The 11,910-nt window shown below is 40.8% G+C and overlaps 1 pseudogene; it reads left to right on the forward strand.

Moving 5' to 3' along the window:
• The first annotated feature begins 10,502 nt into the window (after positions 1 to 10,502).
• On the forward strand, positions 10,503 to 11,068 carry LOC101563106 (annotated as a pseudogene).
• The last annotated feature ends 842 nt before the right edge of the window (positions 11,069 to 11,910 follow it).

The raw sequence follows: 11,910 nt of genomic DNA on the forward strand, positions 1-11,910 counted from the left end.
TGCCATGTTTTCAAAAAAATATTCCACAAGTACACATCTTTTCAACTTGTTTCTTCTGTATACTACCTGACTTAGTGGCCTGCCTGTTTTTGTTTTGTTTTGTTTTCAGATTGTCACTATGTAGTCCAGGCTGGCCTCAAACTTGACAATGTAACCCGATTTGGCCTCTACTCACCATCCTCCCACCTCAGCCTCTATAGTGCAGGGATTACAGGTATCAGTCACCACACCCAGCTACAGGTTAATGATTTTTTTTTTTTTAATTTTTTTTTTTTTTATTTATTTGAGAGAGAGAGAGTGTGTGGTGTGTGTGTGTGGCCAGCTCAGCCCACCAGGGGGCGGGGCTGGCTGGCATGTGGTGCTGGGGGATTGAACCGCGGTCCCCGATGCCTTGCTAAGCTTGTTATAAGTAGGTGCTTTAGACCACTGAGCCATCTCTCCAGCCCAGGTTAATGATTTTTAAAAGTAATTCTGGCAGTACCAAGGATTAAACTCTGGACCTTGCCCTTGCCAGGCAGGTGCTTATGCCACTGAGCTGTGTCCCTGGCCCAGAAGTAAAGGTTTTATCCTAAATTCTACCTGATCCTGTGTGTCTGAAAGTCAGTAAGTGTGAGGTACTGAGAGCTATCTGTACTACTGTTTACAATGCTAGAGATATAGTGGGAATGTTCAGCTCACATGGGGAAAACATAAACCAAACTCTGTTGGTAACTGTTAAGCTTCTACAGAGCTTTCCACTTGGGACAATGTAATAAACATTCTATGATTTATGTTTAAAGATACTTATAGGCAGTAATTATTCTGATAGGTTTGAAAGAAGATGCAGAAAATTATTAGTGTTTGGTTTTATTTTGAACTTAATTTAACTTGCTTTTCCTTAAAGTGATATAAATGAGAGAGTCATTTCAGTCTTACTCTTTGGCTCAGAATGCAAGCAAGGCCTTTTCTGAAAACTAAACACAGATCTTAACAGGATTTTTATGTGAAGAGTATTTGCTTAAGTCAGGTTAGAGCAATTTTTAAATAGGCAGAGATCAAAAGCCTTTCATGTTTTTATCATCTGCCAGTATTACCCATCCAGATTTCTATTTATAGTGTGGTAATTTGTGTCCGCTGTGAGCACTAATTTCAGAAGAGGAAACTATTACTGTCAGTTTTTTTAATGTGTGATGTGTCAGGCTTGGGCAGAGGGGAGTAGGACGGAGTTAATGCTGGCAAGCTGTTTAATGAGTCATTGGTGGAAAAGATCAGTCAAACTATCAAATCTAATAAATCATATCTAAACATAGACCTAGTCCATGCTTTATTACCCGTATTAAAGCAAGTGGTACTAGAAATTGTGCTGTTTGCTTTAAAGTACAGAAACTAAAGCTGGGGCTGTCATGGCACACCTCTGTAATCCCAGCCTTTGGGAGGTTGAAGCAGGGAGTGAGTTTGGGGCCAACCCTGTCCCCAAAAGAAAGAATCAGTAAACTATTTGATTCATATTCGAATCTGTTAGATTTAGTTGACATTGAAAGGTCAGTGTTAATTCCTAGATGTGTGAGCAGATGCACCAGTGATGGAGAACTACCTGCCAGAGTAAGTGTCTTCAGATGCTGCAAATGGAGTACAAATCCGATGGGTCATGCACAGCTTGGGTACTTGGCAGGGAGCCCTTTTGTACTAAATGGGAGTAATAATGGGATTTGATAGCTGTGTGAAAGGTAGCCCAGGAAGGTGTAGAAGGGTAGAGCTAGCATTAACCCAGCCAGTCTTACTATAGACTCTTCAGTCAGTAAGCGTGAAGTGGCCTGGAAGCCCAAGAAAGTGCCAAGAAATAACTGGAGAATTGATCACTAGCTTAGATGGGGGAGAGGGCGGAAGGAAAGAATGTGATGCCTAATAATAGCAGAACTGACGGATTGGGTGGCAATAGAGATAAAATAAGAGATACCTGCAAGGCCCTGTGGCATAAAGAAAACTTTGGTAGGAAAAAAACATATTAAATTGTGGGCATGGGTGTGGCTGGGCACTGAAGTGAGGACCCTTTGCATAGCCACAGGGCTACATCCGTGGCTTCTCCACCACCTCAGAGATAAGTCGTTGCTGTGTTCCTGAGGCTGGGTTTGGACTTGCAGTGCTCCTGCCTCAGCTCCCCAGGAAACTAGAATTATAGGTGTACATCTCCACTCCCAGCTTTAAGCGAAATATTTTAATGAATATCTTCTGTTTATAGCCACATGTAAACACAGTTGGCCTTCCCTGAGAGTTACTGGCTTGCCAGGAGGCAACTGAAACCATGAGTGTAAATTTTCCTAAGAATTAAACATGAAGGAAAAATGTAGGAAAATCAGGTGCAAAATGGCTTGGGTAGGGAAAGATTGGATCACAAGGGAGCACAAAGAAAGGGGCAGATAGCGTACATAGCTGTGCACTATCTGGGAATACTGCATCCTGCTGGCAGAGAGCAACGCAGTGCTGTTCCTGGCTGCTCGTCCTATGCTGTACCCAGAAAGTGTGTCATAATTTTGCCTTTCTGTATACCTGTTGATGGGGAACTGGCTGCTAATCTAAGGCTAGGACAGTTTTGTAAATAAGATCTAATTAGTACCAGGTCTGTGTGTATCCGTAGAGCAAGTACTTTGGGCCAGTTGGCTGCCTCCAAGCCCACAAGCCAGCTCAGTGCACGTCTGCAGCACTCCCCTGTATACCTTCTCAGTGTAAACACGTTTTTCTCTTAGGTTTCAGCACTTTACCCAGAATGTTAAATTCTTTTTCTTATTAACCGGATTCTCATTGATCTGTTTCGTATTATTTTCTGAAAAAAGTTACTGCCTTGATTTCCCAGGACTGCGTTAACAAGCTTGGTATCCTTAAAGTAACAGAAATGTACTCAGTTCTGGAGGCTGAAAGTCCAAAATCAGAGTGTCACTTGCCAAGCTCCCACTACAGGCTCTGGAAGAGAATCCTTTCAGAATTACATGTCATGTGTCTGTTTCCATCTTTATATCTCTGTGTGGCTGATACTCTCTGCTCTTTTATAATTATGGACGCCTGTGACAGCATTTAGAGCAAAATGTGAATAATTCCAGATAATCTCAAGATCCTTAATCACCTACAGATACCCTTTGCTGAAATGAGCCTAGCATTCACAAGCTTAGGAACTGGAGTGTAGGCCTACCTTTGGGGGCCATATTAGCCTCCACATGGTTTCATTAACTTTCCTGTCACAAAGACCAGCGTGCATCTGTGCCAGGAGAGCCTAAAGCATTGTGAGCTGAAGCCGCAGATGGTGGCGCCAGTCTGCAGAGCCTGAGCGCCTGGGCAAGCCCTGGAGCGACGCTCCTCTGCCGGGGTTGACTACAGGAAGCCTGGGATCAGGGAGACTCCGCAAGTGAGAGGCCCCGGCTGGGCTGGTTCCACAGCCTCGAACCACCGCAGTCACCACGCAGTGCTGTCACCGCTCACCACCACCGTCCCACAGAAATACTCCCATTTGGGTTCACGCGCACACTGCTCACCGAATGTGTCCCATGTTTCTTAGTGATGACAAACTTCCCTTCCTTCAACAGCTTGGATTTAAGGAGTGACATAAAGTAGTAACTTTGCTTTTCATTTTCACACATACCCAGAGTTTCCCTCCAACTCAACCCCTACCTTTAATCAGACATAATCCATGTTAAAAGGTAATCGTTGCTTCTGAGACCAAGCGGTGTATTTGCATTTTACCTCTGCAACAGTGTTTCATTATTGCTTAGGTTTTGTGTTTTTAGAAGTTAGACAATAGGTAGAATCAAATGATAATTCATCTAATTTGAGATGAATTATGCTGATTATTAGCAAGTTAGGATTAATACAATGAGTTTGGGGGTATCACATGTACACACAACGTTATGGGTGGGATTTCTGCCTTACAATTCTCAAAAGTAAATTTTGGAAGCCAGGTGTGGTGACACAAGCTTGTGATCCCAGTGACGTGGGAGACCTAGGCAGTAGGATCAGAAGTTTGAGCCCAGACTAGACAGCTTAAAGGCAGTCTCTTAAAAAAAAATAAATAAAGGGCAGGAGACATAACTTCAGTGAAGTCCCCCTAAGTTTGATCCTCAGTACCATTAAAAAATTTTTTAGTTAAAAATTTGATCTCCAGATAACTCATTTGAAGTAACGATGCAAGGAAATTTGTGACCATCTGTGTGGTTAGTATGTTAAGATATGAGATTACAGTAATTGATTTAATCATTGGAGCTACTGTAAAATTCAAACTTCATTGTTTGGATTTTCTGGCTTCAATAAAATATGATTTGGATCATACAAGATTGAGTTGGAAGGCTCATACAGCGTTGGGCAGGGGGTGGTTTGAGACAGGGTCTCCCAGTGTGGTTCAGCTTTCTGAGTGCTGGTATTACAGGTGGACACCACCATACCTGGTGTTCTGTTTTATTTGCAGTATTGATGACTGAACTTAAGGCCTTCATACTGAACTACATCCTCAGCCCTTTTTAGTTTTGTTGTTATTGTTGGAAAATGACTCCCGTAAGTTACTAAGTTGCCCATGCTGGACTTAAACTTGAGAGTCTTCTTGCCTCAGCCTCTCAGTGCTGGCATTAGAGGTATGTACCACCTGGCTGAGAAGCTAAAAACTCCCAGGGCTTTCCAACTTTCTCCTTTTTGTATTGTGCAATTAAATCCACCTGGCTTAGAATTCTTTAAAATTCTTTTTATTGTATTTTGTTTGGGTTTTTTTTTGGGGGGGGAGGGTCTACAGGGTGGTGTTCAGTGCCTTACTACTAGATCGGACTCAGTGATCTGCCTGTTTACAGCCTCCCAAGAGCTGGGATTACAGGCGCGCACCACCACACCTAGTCTTGGTCACCATCCCAGTGCACCCAGGGGGCGGGGCCAGCAGGGCAGGCCTGGAGATCAAGCCCTGGCCCCTGCGCCTGCTTGTAAGCGCTTTAATCCACTGAGCTCTGTGTATTTATTTATTTGGTACAAGGTCTCACCATGCAGCTCAGACTCCAGCGCTGGAATTATAGAGGTGTGTACCAGACCTGGTTTCAAGGCCCAGCGCAACATGTAATACCCGGGATCAAGCCTGGGTCCTTGTGCTTGCCTGGTAGGAGTTTAGACTGCGGAACTATCCCCCTGCCCCCTATATCTTGATCTCCTAGCAGAAGCTAAACCATCTATTTAGCAAACCTACTTTTTCTTAATTTTTCAGAAACAGGCAATATTGTTAGCCATTACTATTTACCCATTACTGTTAGCCACTAATTTCATTCTTCCACTACCTAGAGGATGTCACTAAAGGAGGAAGTGGCCCCCACCGCCCTTTTCCACACCAGCTCTGAACCAGTACAAGATATTCTTGTGGTCAGAGCATCCTCCCTTTGAAGGATGTGGCTAATGACGGAAGCCGACTTAATGATTTGGTTGTCCTGTACACTCAGCAAGAGCATTCAGAGGCGAGGACAGGTCTCAGGATATGAACTGAATGGATGCAAAAGCCAAGCCTTCTGTACTTGGCCTGCAAAGTGAAGATATTTTAAAGTGCCACCTCTCATACCATGGTGCATCAGAAGAGCCTGCTGCACATTCTCCTTTTCCCCAAGGGAAGTAGAGCAACAGGGCTTTTTCTTAGCTCATTTATTCCTGAAACTCTGGAGCAATGGTATTAGTCACAATTAACTGCTTTGCTTCACTTTTTTAAAAGGAGAAAAGCAAAAGTACAACAGTAAAAGGAAAAAGACAGGAACAAAAAAGGAATCATGTTGGTTAACAACTGAAGTTTTTATTTTTAAAACAGGTTTTTGTAAAATGTAAATATGTAGGGAATAATTCAATAAAAGTTACTGTTGGCAGTAAAAATTTGAATTACTACTTATTTTTCCCTAACATTGTTATGCCATCTTTAAAAATAAATTGCTTTAAAAATAATGTCATCCTTGTGATTTCATGCTAAATCAGGAGGGAAAGTTACTTAAAAAGCCAAAAGAGCCAGGCATGGTAACTCTGTAATCCCAGCACTCTGAGAGGCTGAGGCAGGAAGATTACAAATTAAAATGAGAGACCCTGTCTGAAAAATTTAAATAAAAATGGAAAAGGCTGAGGATGCAACTTAGTGCAATCCAGGTCCAATCCCCAGTGCCACCACTACCACCAAAAAAAAAAAAAAAAAAAAAAAGCCAAAGGAATTTCACTGTTACCTGAAACAACCTTTGCAGTCAGCAAGAGCAACTTCAGGTTGATCTTGTGAAGGACAGAAGCAGAAGGGTCCCCTAGGATGGTTAACTTTGTCCTGAAGATTAAGCGCAATCACATTAAATTGCAAATAAGCCAGGGTGGGTTTTGAAGCAGATTCAAGCTTCTGAGTAAGTGTCAAGGGCAGCGTTCAGGACAGGTTTTTCGTAGCATTCTGTTGCATTGTCAGCTTACATTCCATCGTTTTATGCTTCTAAATGCACATCTATTTTTAAAAGCTGCGTAGTCTGCTCTTGTATGTCAAAATGTTTGTAGTTCTAAATGTCTTCCAAGTATTTTAAAAATCAGTTCCTGCTTCTAGGTTTGTGAACTAAATATGCAGTATACTACATTTTTCAGTCATTTAAAATAGCACCTTGGAGTTTCTGTTTTTAATATATTCATTGCAACATGGATGTACGATTCATCCTCTTTAAGGATTTATTTAGTCATTCATTTTTTGAGTGATGCTGGAGATCAGACTGAGGGCCTCCTGCGTGGCATGTGCTCCATCACTGGGCTGCAGCCCCAGCCCCTCACAGTCTGTTTGCATAGAGCCTCTGGAGCAAAGAGAATAGTACTTACGTGGTAACTAATTGTTTATATTTTCAATTATCGTTTCTCAAAAGTTACCATGGGTAGCCAGGTGTGGTACCCAATGCCTCTGTTCCAGCACTGGAGGCTAAGGCAGGAGGTTAAGCCCAGTCTAACCAACTTAGTGACTTAGCTAGACCCTGTCACAAAACATAAAATTTTAAAAGGGGCTAGGGATGTAGCTTAGTATGAAGACCCTGGATTTAATTTTCAGTACCAGAAAAAAAAAAAAAAGTTCTTTGTGGCACTAGCCTGTAATCGCAGCCTGGAGCCAGTTCCCAGGGGGGTTCTTTTTGGGTGAGGTTGGATGGCTGCTTCCTGTCACTTTTCTCGTTCCTGGTACAAAACATCAGACACACAAAGTTAAAGGCAGAAGGTTTAGTTAGCTCAGTTTGTAGAGGTTTCCGTCCATCATTGGCTGGCTCAAGGCAGGGTGGCTTGGTAGCGGGAGATCACAGGACACAGTTCATGGTACCTACAAGGTAGCAAAAGCAACTGGGATCTTAACAGCTTTCTGCCCCTTTTGTCTTACACAGGCTACTTAGGGTGGGTAGGACTCACACACTCTTAGTCCTGGGGCCCTTGAGCCTAGCGTTGCACTATGAATCAAGTCTAGCTCCGCACACTCTGGATCCAGCTACTCCTGAAAAAGCCCCACCTGTGACTGCATGACGTTTTGGGGGACATCTGGACACAAGCCTGAGCCTTCCTCCCTCCTCACTCTGCGCATCTCCCCCCAGCTCCCCCACCCACCCCTTCCACCCCAGGCAAGCCTCCTGGGGCAACAAATGTGAGGACTGGATGCTGGAGCCTTCTGAGGCCTTTTCAACCCCTGCAATATGTGAGATTGAATATCCTACCCTCAGCCATCAAATCAGAAAGAACGAGGGCTTGGTTAGAACCAAGACTATATAAGAAAAAAATTGAATGTGACTTTTCCAATTGCAAGGTAAGGATAAGGTTCACACCAGCTGTCTTTCCATAATAAAATCTAAACAATATAAGTTGTGATTCTTAGAGAAAACAGCAAGACAGTGTCTCCCAACCATTTCAATAAATCACTTCAGAAATGTGAATGGGTGTTGAATTTACAGGACTTCCATGCCAAGCAAAGAAAACAGGAAAGCAGAATGCTTCCTCTGCAATAATAGTTGTGTGGTGTAGCTGGAGAATGTCCTCATCAAGCAGGCATAATGATTTTAGTTTTTCATTTGCCCCCAAGATCATTTTCACTATTGATGAAGCCTGAGATGTCTGTAAGGAGGAGCCATTGTAATTGATTTCTTTGTGTGACAACCCTTCTGTCAGCAAAACCACTGCCTCAAAAATAGCACTATTTTATGTTTAGGACACTAGAAGCAAGCTACTGTGAAAACCTGTATCAAGTTAAGGATTACTGTTAGAAGATTAAGAACTAATAACATTTATGATTTCGTGTTCAAAATCTCAGGTGTCACTTTATGTTTCACATTGTATTTCATTTAGACATTAAAATGTGCATTTTAATGAAGTATTATGTCATCCAAGTGATGTTTCAGTACATGTATTCATTATATAGTTTTTAAATCAGAATAAACATATTCAACATTTATCATTTCCTGAGGGTAGAAATTCGGAATCTTTCTGCTAGTTTTATAATACATTCTTATCTGTAGCCACCCAACTATCTAGTAGCACTCAGGCAGCTCACTAATGATACAGACGTCAGAGTTCAAATCCTAATTCAGCAACAGAAGTAGCTTAAAATTAAAAGTTTTGCATTTCACCGTTCTACTTTCTCTTTCAAATTGAACACAGTTTGAAAGAATTAAAAGAATCAATAAAGCAGATTAATCAAGAGTTCTTCCTACTTTTAAGGTCCACAGGATTGAGATGATGGTGACATCATTTGAGATGGTGCATGGTTCCATGAAGAGTTTATATATGATAAAATGAAAATGAACAAAAATCACAATCTGATTATACATATGTAGATACATTGTTTGAAGACAACACAATTCTTTTGTGTGAAAATGATCCATTTGTTCAGGAAAAAAAATTGAGCACCTACTGATTGTAGATAAAATTAAATACATATAATCCCTGTCTTATTGTAGCTAAATGCAATAGCAAGAATTTCTTAAATATTTACTATCTGTTGTAAAGTATGCTCTTAGCCACTGTTTGCTGAGTGGTCACTATATGGCAACACCGTTCTAAGTGACTGACAACCGTTAATTCATTAAATCCTCATAGTAAACCTATGATACAGGTACTCTTATTTCTATTATACAGACACAGCAAATTTGTCCAAATCCACTAAATGGAGAGATCCAGGAGTTCAGCCCAAGGAGTCTGTGTCCTGTACTACCTCTCATTCGATGCATAAATATTATTTAGATCCAGTACTGACTTTCCGGGACAAAAAGAGGTGAAATAACTTGCCAAAAATGAAATGCTAATGATCTTCCCCATTGCACTGCCTTGCCTAGCTAAGATGACAAAGTAACGACCAGGCCCCACACTTAAACTTGGATCTCATTGGTCTCACAGTGAAGTATTTTTCATCAAACTGTACACCATCCCATACCCCCCAAAACATAGGTCTGAAGAGCTATAACGGAGTCAGTCAAAAACTTCCTGCTATGACCACATCTTTTTCTAGAAAGCTGTCAGTGTCTTATTGAACCCTTCCATTAGCTTCCTTCTGTACAGTACTTGAAATTTAAATAATATGTTTGCTTATGGTACACACAATTTACATTCCATGTTCAAAATATTTTTCCTCCCTAACTCATGAACCTCATAAAATTCAACATTTTTTTCTATATTTTTGGCTTTCAGGTCTCTATGGACCCAACTTACATGTGTTTTTCAGGTTTTTCCTTATCACTGATGTTTTAACTATTTTCTAAGAAACATTATCCTGCACAACAATGTGGATGTTGTTGAGTACTCTTGAACTGCCCACTTAAAAATGGTTCAAGTGGTACATATTAGCCATAAATGGTGACATATACCTGTAATCTAAGCCATGTGGGAGGCTGAAGCCAAGACAATTTAGTGAGACTCTGTCTCAAAATAAAAATTAAGATATGCATATATTACCACCATTTTAGTAAGTAAAGGAATTAGCTAACATCAAATAGATAAAAGAGCGGGCTGGGGAGATGGCTCAGTGGAATAAGCGCTTCCCTGTCAAACGTAAGGGCCTGAGTTCAATCCCCGGTTCTGCAAAAAAAAAAAAAAAAAAGAAAAAAAGAAAAGAAAGAAAACATTGTCAACCAAGCACTAACCATTTGTAAGATGTAACAGTTTTTGTCTCATGATAGGTTTTAAATGAGAGTATATTTAGAAAACAGTGCTTAATGAAAAACTAAATATAGATGGACCATTTGACTTAGCTATACCATTCCCTGGCATGTAGCCGAAGTTAGCCTGTTGGAATACCTGCATACAGCATGTCTAGTGGGGCACAATTCACAACATCGCAGAAATGGAACTGACATAGGTGCCACCAACAGATGCAGTATTTGCACATGATAGAGTGATGTGCATTCACAAGGAAAAATAAAGTTCTGTCATTTTCAAGCAAATGGGTGGAAAGCATCATATGGAACAAAATAAGCCAAACTCAAATCTCATGTTCTCCCTGATACGTGGAATCTTAAAGTTGATGAGCTCTTCCTCTCCCTGTGAGTGGCCTGAGGAGACCTGTGAAAATGGTTTGCTACTCTCTCAACCCAGAAAACCCCACAAAATCATGCAAATCAAGAGGCTCACATCTTCGCGTTCACTTTAAGAATATGCATGAAACTGCCCAGACCATCAAAGGTATGCATATTCGAAAGGCCACCAAGTATCTGAAGGATGTCACATTAAAGAAGCAATATGTGCCATTCCAGTGTTAAAATGGTGGAGTTGGTAGGTGTGCCCAAGTCAAACAGTGGGGCTGGATGCAGGGTCGGTGGCCCCAAAAGAGTGATGAATTTTTGCTGCACATGCTTAAAAATGCAGAGGGTAATGCTGAACTTAAGGCTTTAGATGTAGATTCTCTGGTTACTGAACATACCCCGGTGAACAAAGCACCCAAGATGCGCCATCGTACTTATAGAGCACACAGCCAGATTAACCCACCCACGAGCTCCCCCTGCCATACTGAGACGATCCTGACTGAAAAGAAACAAACTGTTCCCAAACCAGAGGAGGAAGCTGCACAGAAGAAAGTATCCCCGAGAAACTGAAGAAACAAAAATTTATGGAACACGAATAAATTAACCATAAAATAAATGCAAATAAAATTTAAAAAATAAAAAAAGATGAGAAAACAAAAAGGAGACAAATATAAGAGGAAGAGAATAAGAGAGGGGAAGGTGTGAGGGCAGGTAATAAGGGAAGTGATGGGGGGAAATCTACACTCTGAAACTCCCTCTCTGAAGTGAAAGTGGAAGTGTGGGGCACTGAGGCTAATGTGGGGAATGAAAATGATTAATATGCATGTACAAATTTGCCAAAATGAAATTTAAAAACAGATGAATTTCATTAGATATCTGCAACAGTGATTTAAAATATTTATATGTACCATATTATGTATGTGAAAAGATGTTTACCTGATTTTTAAAAAAACGAGTGAATGGCCCAGTTCCTCTCCTATATATCTAGATCCAACCAGTATCTAGCACGTAGTATACACTTAAGCTTTTGTGATTGGATGAGGATGAATAAAGGGTCTTCAGGAGAATGCCCGTTGAACTGCTTTTTATGGTGAACAAAAGGAAACTTTAAGTCACTTTTGATAATCATCTTAAGAAAATACATTATTGGACTACAGGATGAATACTGGCCAACATGAGTGAAGTCTTGGGTTAATCCCCAACCCAAAACAAAAGAAAAAAGGAAGGATAGGAGGAAGAGGAAAGCAAAGAAGAAAAAAGGAAGACATAAAATAAAATATATTCTCATTTACAGAAATAATATTTAAAACAGTTAAAAGGGCTAAACAATTAAACTACAGAAATGAGATTCACACCCAGAAAGTCTGTTTTCAAGTCTGTGCTTCAAAACCTCAAGCAGTAATGCCCCAGACCTGGACCATGATTTTATTTATTTATTTAT

Source organism: Octodon degus, unplaced genomic scaffold (genome assembly GCF_000260255.1).
Source record: "Octodon degus isolate 3935 unplaced genomic scaffold, OctDeg1.0 scaffold00047, whole genome shotgun sequence".
In the NCBI taxonomy this organism is placed as follows: domain Eukaryota; kingdom Metazoa; phylum Chordata; class Mammalia; order Rodentia; family Octodontidae; genus Octodon; species Octodon degus.